The 7047-nt window shown below is 42.6% G+C and overlaps 1 long non-coding RNA gene across 1 annotated transcript; it reads left to right on the top strand.

Moving 5' to 3' along the window:
* LOC106504701 lies at window positions 3961–6756 on the top strand. The gene is made up of 3 exons (XR_001298375.2): window positions 3961–5284; window positions 5707–5752; window positions 6458–6756. It is a non-coding gene; the product is annotated as an uncharacterized LOC106504701 (long non-coding RNA).

Genomic DNA, 7047 nt, shown 5'->3' on the forward strand with positions numbered 1-7047 from the left:
TGTCTTAAAAGGATATCCATCTGTTGTTGAAGGAAAAAAAAAACCGAGTTCTCAGTTGTGTCTTGGTGGTAATGAATCGGACTAGTACCCAAGGAGACTCAGGTTCAATCCCTGGCCTTGCTCAGTGGTTTAAGGATCTGGCATTGCCGTGAGCTGTGGTGTAGGCCAGCAGCTGTAGCTCCAATTCACCCCCTGGCCTGGGAACTTCCAAATGCTGCAGGTTCAGCCCTAAAAACCAAAAAAAAAAAAAAAAAAGAAAGAAAGAAAAAACAAAGACCCACACATGCAAGTGTGTAGTTTATTGATTACATTTCCTAATAAAACATCCAAATCCAAATTGCCTTGGTTTAGGCTAGCCTAAACTACTGATGCAACCATTCTGTATGAATTTAGTAGAAAGTAGAGGCAAATGGATCAAGCTTATGTCCAATTTGCACTTTTATTCTCCTTCTGCCTGAATACCAGAATTACTATGTAAAATAGCGGTTAAGACTGTGGGCCCTAGAGTCAGCTTGTCTGCTCTTGAATACCAACTCCACCACTCCCACCTGTGGGATCAAGTTACCTAAACTCTCTGCGTCTCCACTTGTGCATCTGTGTGTGTTACAGGCATTACAATTATGTCAGTGTGTATAAATCACTTAGCACAGTGCCTGACAGCTAATTATTGATGACCAAATGTGGATCTACTGTGAGGCTGATGACACATAGCCTCAAGGCTCCTCGCTTGTCCAGGCTCTTTCTTTCTCAAGATGGGCCCTGGCAGGGTGTTTACATATTTTTTTTTTTTTTTTTTGAGTTTTCTAAAAGTAAGACATTTTAACTGCAGTCAGTTAAGGCTGCTGTCTCTCTCCATGTCAGATGCCACTGTACCGCTTTCTCTCGTGTTTGGAGGTTCTCAGCCTCCACCAGTATTTTGGGGATCTGGCTAAGGTAAGGGGAAGTTGAGGTGCGGAAATGCCATTTTAACTGCAACTTGGAAACACATTTTATAATGTTTCAATAAAACAACAGAGAAATTGCAAAGCTTTAATTTGCATGTAAAAGAAAGGTACTTTTTTTGTCATCTATAAGCATTCGTATTAAAGAACTAAGATAAAATTCTGATTTAAAAAGTAATGAGATATGAAATAAAAGTGATAAAAATGAATGGTAAAATCAGGGAGTTCCCACCGTGGTGCAGTGGTTAACGAATCTGACTAGGAACCATGAGGTCGAGGGTTCGATCCCTGGCCTTGCTCAGTGGGTTAAGGATCCGGTGTTGCCGTGAGCTGTGGTGTAGGTTGCAGACTCAGCTTGGATCCCGTGTTGTTGTGGCTCTGGCGTAGGCCGGTGGCTACATCTCCAATTAGACCCCTAGCCTGGGAACCTCCACATGCCGTGGGAGCGGCCCTAGAAATGGCAAAAAGACAAAAAAGACAAAAAAAAAAGAATGGTAAAATCAGTGGAATGTGCTTGAACATCAAGACACAAATACGAACAGATTTTTTTCCCCCAGATCATTCCAAAAGCAGTACTTCCCTAAAAGGAAGGGAGAATTTTCCAGAAGAATTAATAAATAAGCTCATGGATTGTTTGATCCTCTCATTAATGTAGAGGAAGGAATCATGATATAATTTTGAAAAACACTGACGTTTCCTGCTGATTTGAAACAGTATACTGAATTTGACAAAGATAACATAAAACTCAAAATATGTCTCTGCAATAAGGAAACGGACAACAAACTAATTAATGAGTATGGCTAGTCTTCATTGATGGCCTGAATAACTCATACATGAAAAAAAATTTTGATAAAATTTTTCTCAAATCAGACATCAATTCTAAAATAATATATTAATAGAGTTGCAAGATTGAAGAAATGTTTAAATACCAACAATTTTTTAAAAATTGATCCATCATGCTAGAGGAAAGACTAACTTTTTTCCATAGAAAATTATATTATTCCTGGAGTTCCTGTCGTGGCTCAGTGGTTAACGAATCCAACTAGGAACCATGAGGTTGTGGGTTCGATCCCTGGCCTCGCTCAGTGGGTTAAGGATCCGGCATTGCCATGAGCTGTGGTGTAGGTCGAAGAGTCGGCTTGGATCAGGAGTTGCTGTGGCTCTGGCATAGGCCAGCGGCTACAGCTCTGATTAGACCCCTAGCCTGGGAACCCCCATATGCCACGGCTGCAGCCCTAGAAAAGACAAAAAGACAAAATATATATATATATATATATATATATATATATATATTTCTTATCTTATGAAGATGTAATCAGAGATTTGACAGCCAAAAGCATTGACACTAAGTTTTATAGGTCTGTATCAGGTAATTTATTAATAAAAATGATCGTGGCCTTTCCTCGATTTGTGATGTTTGTGAGAGTGGAAGATTTTACTTTCCAGAGACTGTTCCCACAGCTCCCATTCCACATGCTCTTCTTATCATGTGATCAACAGGCCTGTCATCAAGAGGTAGAGTCTATGTGCCCTGCCCTTGAACCTTGAACGTGACCAGACTTGTGGCTGTGGCTGAAGGAATGCAGATTAAGGTAGAATAATAGCCCCCACAGATGTCTATGTCCTAATCCCTGGAACCTGTGAATGTGAACATGTCATGTTATATAGTGGGGGCAGGGGCAGGGGCAGGGGGACCAAGGTTGCAGATCAACTGACCTCCAGATGGAGATAGTAGCCTAGACGATCCAGGTGAGCCCAATGTAATTACAAGGGTCTTTATGAGTATAAAAAGAATGCAGAAGAGTCAGAATTGAGAAAGACTGGAAGAGGTTACGATGTTGGCTTTGAAAATGAAGGAAGGGGCCATGAGCCAAGGAGTGTGGTCTCTAGAAGGTGGAAAAGGCGAGGAAATATATTTTCCGTAGAGCCTCCAGAAGGAATACAGCCCTGCTGACACCTTGATTTTAGCTCAGTGAAACCCATTTCAAACGTCTGACTCCCGGAACTATAAGATAGTAAATGTGTTGTTTTCAGCCCCTAAATCTGTGGTAATTTGTCGTAGTAGCACTATGACACTGGTATACAAGCTATGTGACGGCCAAGGCTGGTTCATAAGAGGAGATACAGTGTTCATCTGGTTTTCTATGAGCCTTGTCACCATGTCACGAGGAAGTGGAAAGACCACATGGAGAGGTCGCATATGTCGGTATTCCAGCCATCAGCCTCAGCTGAGGTCCCAGCCCACGGTCAGCAGCAACTGCTGACACATGAGGAGTGAGCCACAAGGTGACTCCAGCCTCTGCCACCATCTGAAGGCAACTTCAGAAAAACCCTGAGCAAGGACTTCTAGCTAAGTTCAGACAACTCTAGAGCTGTGAGAGATGATAATAAATATATTGTTGTTGGTGAAGCCACTATGATTTGAGTGATCCATTACACAGTAATAGATAACTGGGAGTTCCTATTGTGATTCAGCAGACTAAGAACCTGACATAGTGTCCATGAGGATGTGGTGGGTTCGATCCTTGGCCTCACTCAGTGGGTTAAGGATCCCGAGTTGCTGAAAGCTGTACAGTAGGTTGCAGATGCGGCTCGGATCCAGTGTTGCCGTGGCTGTGGCGTAGGCTGACAGCTGCAGCTCTAATTTCACCCCTAACCTGGGAATTTCTTTTTTTTGAAGAAATATCAAAGCTCCTATTTTATTTTATTGTCTTCTGTCTTTTTAGGGCCATGCCCATGGCATATGGAGATTCCCAGGCTAGGGGTCTAATAGGAGCTACAGCTGCTGGCCTACAACACAGCCACAGCTATGCCAGATTCGAGCTGCCTCTGCGACCTACACCATAGCTCATGGCAACGCTGGATCCTTTACCCACTGAGCGAGGCCAGGGATCGAACACGCAACCTCATGGTTCCTAGTCAGATTCGTTTCCTGCTGCGCCACGATGGGAACTCCAGGAATTTTCACATGCTGCAGGTGTAACTGGAAACACACACGTCACACGTGCACACACACACACACACACACACACACACACACACACACGCACACACCAAAACGAGAGATAACTGGAGCATGATTATACAACTTCTAAAAATTTACAATTTTTCCTGGATTTGTCTCATTTAAAATAAATATTCACTTTCACATTTAATTTGTATTTCTAAATACTTCCTTTTTTCCTAGAGAGAAGCCCTCCACATCGTGAAGCTTCACTCTATCTCCCTCCTCCATCACCACCAGAAACAAAAACAAAAAAGAAGTAGTTTGCTCCTGCACGCAGTCATAATTTCTTATTCAGAATGTGGTTGAAAAACATAATACATGTAATTAAGCAGACCTAAGAATCTTGAAATAAAGCAATCTTTCTTTTTCAGAAGTTAAAAAAAACCCTCACTTCGAACACACTAAAGTGTTAACAAAAACAAAATATAAGCTTATATTACTTGTTCATATCACTTTGAATGTCAACTGCCTTTTCCTCTGAGATCAACATGAGAAAATTACTTTCACAGAAAATAAAACTTCCTTTAGAAATAAGATGATATGTTTAACAGAGGTCTCGGAAATGCTTCCCTGCTGACAGTGTCACCTTCCCATAGCACTGTGATCTCAAGACCAGACAGGAAGTATGTGATTTAGGTTACCACTCATGGGACAAAACATAAAAAAGGAATGTTATGTAAATAATAATAATCCCCAAATGCAGTCTGGGCTACTTCTAATATATTTGCTTTGGGACAGGCCCACCACTCCGACCCCATGTTGCTGTGGTGCAGGCCAGCAGCTGCAGCTCCGATTTGACGTAGAAACTTCCATATGCTGTGGTAGAGGCCCTAAAAAGCAAAAAAAAAAAAAAAAAAAAAAAAGCCACTCACAGAGGTAAGTGAGCATTGAGTTTGGGTTTCAGAGATAGTTTGCACAAGGCCCCCCTCCCCTTCAGGCTAGCAAGACTGAGAGAGGCTAACCTGGCTGGCCGGTAAAAGCCTTGCTGTGGTCACTCAGAGGGAGTCTACAGTGGAGGTTTCATTCCCCGTTTTCCAAAGCGGAGCGCATCAACATGTGGAATGAATATCCCCAGTCCTGTCATAGATACAACATGCAACAACTGCAATGACATATCTCCACGGTAAACAGATTAGAATATTGAATTTGCTAATTTCAGATTCGAAGTCTTGGCCATGAGCAAGTCAGAAAGCAGGATTGATTCACTGATTCATTCTCTGGTTGTTTTAAGAAAGGGATTCATTGACTGCTTATATATTGTCTCATTCTTGTAAGTTCAGATACAAAAATGAGCCTCTTGGTGGAAAAATCTGAACTTCTTCAAGATGGCACCCAGGTGAGTTTAGCCTTCCCGTTTCTCTCTCTCTGACAAGCATTCCTAGCTCCTTCACAGGTTCTGCTGGCAAAGTCGATCTAAGCACAGGAAGTATGGGCTGCAAACCATCTTTAAGGACAGAAAACAGCCCACGCAGGGGGCCAGAAAGAATGAGTAGTGGGGATGAGTGAGGGTGGCCTTTTGTCAGCTTTACCCTTTCCAATCCTGGATCCTGAGTGTCTTTTAGAGCTGCTTTCCACCAGATTCCTTTGATGAGATTAGGGATGATCCCTTCTTTAAGTCACAGGGTTGGGAAAATCCCATCAGCCCACAGGTATATAGTAAAAGCACTTTGGCAAAAGTTCGTATGTAATCTTTACACAGGAAGTAGAACAACTCCCTGAGTGCCCCCCAACACTTTGTTCTCATGTTTGCTTTTTCAGGTAAGAAAAATCTGGACAAATCGAGGTCTTCAAGGTGCCATCTCCAGTGAGTAGTAAAGTGCCAACTCCAAGTAAGGCTAAATGAAGGCATTGTGTGTGGGTGGGGGGTGTATTTTCCTGTCCTGTGTACATCTTTTTTTTTTTTTAGGGCCACACCTGCAGCATATGGAGGTTCCCAGGCTAGGGGTCTAATAGGAGCTACAGCTGCTGACCTACACCACAGCCACAGCGACGCCAGATTTGAGCCATGTCTCTGACCTACACCACAGCTCATGGCAATGCTCAGAGGAAACGAACCTGACTAGTATCCATGAGGACGCAGGTTTGATCCCTGGACTCACTCAGTAAGCTAAGGATCTGTCGTTGCCGTGAGCTGTGGTGTAGGTCACAGATGCAGCTTGCATCTGGTATTGCTGTGGCTGTGAGGTAGGCCGGCAGCTACAGCCCTGATTCAACACCTAGCTTGGGAACCTCCATATGCCCTGAGTGTGACCCTAAAATTAAAAAAAAACAAAAACAAAAAAACTAACAAATAGCTAAAAAAATCAGCAGAGTACAAAGAGGAAACTTGCATCACTTTTTCCATCGCTGTTAAAAGGAGATGCCCTTTTTTTTTTTTTAAAGGATGATTCAATTACTGGACCAATTATTTTTTAATGACTGGTTTGTTTTATCTTAAAAGGTAAGAGACAAAAATGGACACGGGGGCTCCATATTGGACAATTTAATCAGTCTTTTCTGTACTCAACAGGCCCTGTAAGAGCAAGAAATTCGACACCATTTACAAAGCTTTCTTGAGAGAACTGCTCATCATTCAAGAGGTTGCCCGTAGGAAGATACATAAAAAACAACAATTATGAGATAAGTAGTATACATTTTGTAGAGATTTGTAACAGTGAGTGATCTAGGCAAAGGCCAATGTCTCCAAATCTCCTTTTTTGTGTTATATTTATTTTCTCTTTTATTTAAAAAATCTTCTGGAGTTACTGTCGTGGCCCAGTGGTTGACGAATCCGACTAGGAACCATGAGCTTGTAGGTTCGATCCCTGGCCTCGCTCAGTGGGTTAAGGATCCGGCGTTGCCATGAGCGGTGGTGTAGGTTGGAGACGCAGCTCAGATCCCACATTGCTGTGGCTCTGGTGTAGGCTGGTGGCTACAGCTCTGATTAGACCCCTAGCCTGGGAACCTCCACATGCTGTGGGTGCCGCCCAAGAAAAGACCAAAAAAAAAATCTTCTGCCACATATTTTGACATTTCCGGTTTGTTCCTTTGCTACCTTTGCCCTCCTACTTGAAAAAAAGTCCCCAATCTCCTTCATATTTTGGTGCAATTCTCCTTTCT

The sequence above is a fragment of the Sus scrofa genome, chromosome 8 (genome assembly GCF_000003025.6).
Source record: "Sus scrofa isolate TJ Tabasco breed Duroc chromosome 8, Sscrofa11.1, whole genome shotgun sequence".
In the NCBI taxonomy this organism is placed as follows: Eukaryota; Metazoa; Chordata; class Mammalia; order Artiodactyla; family Suidae; genus Sus; species Sus scrofa.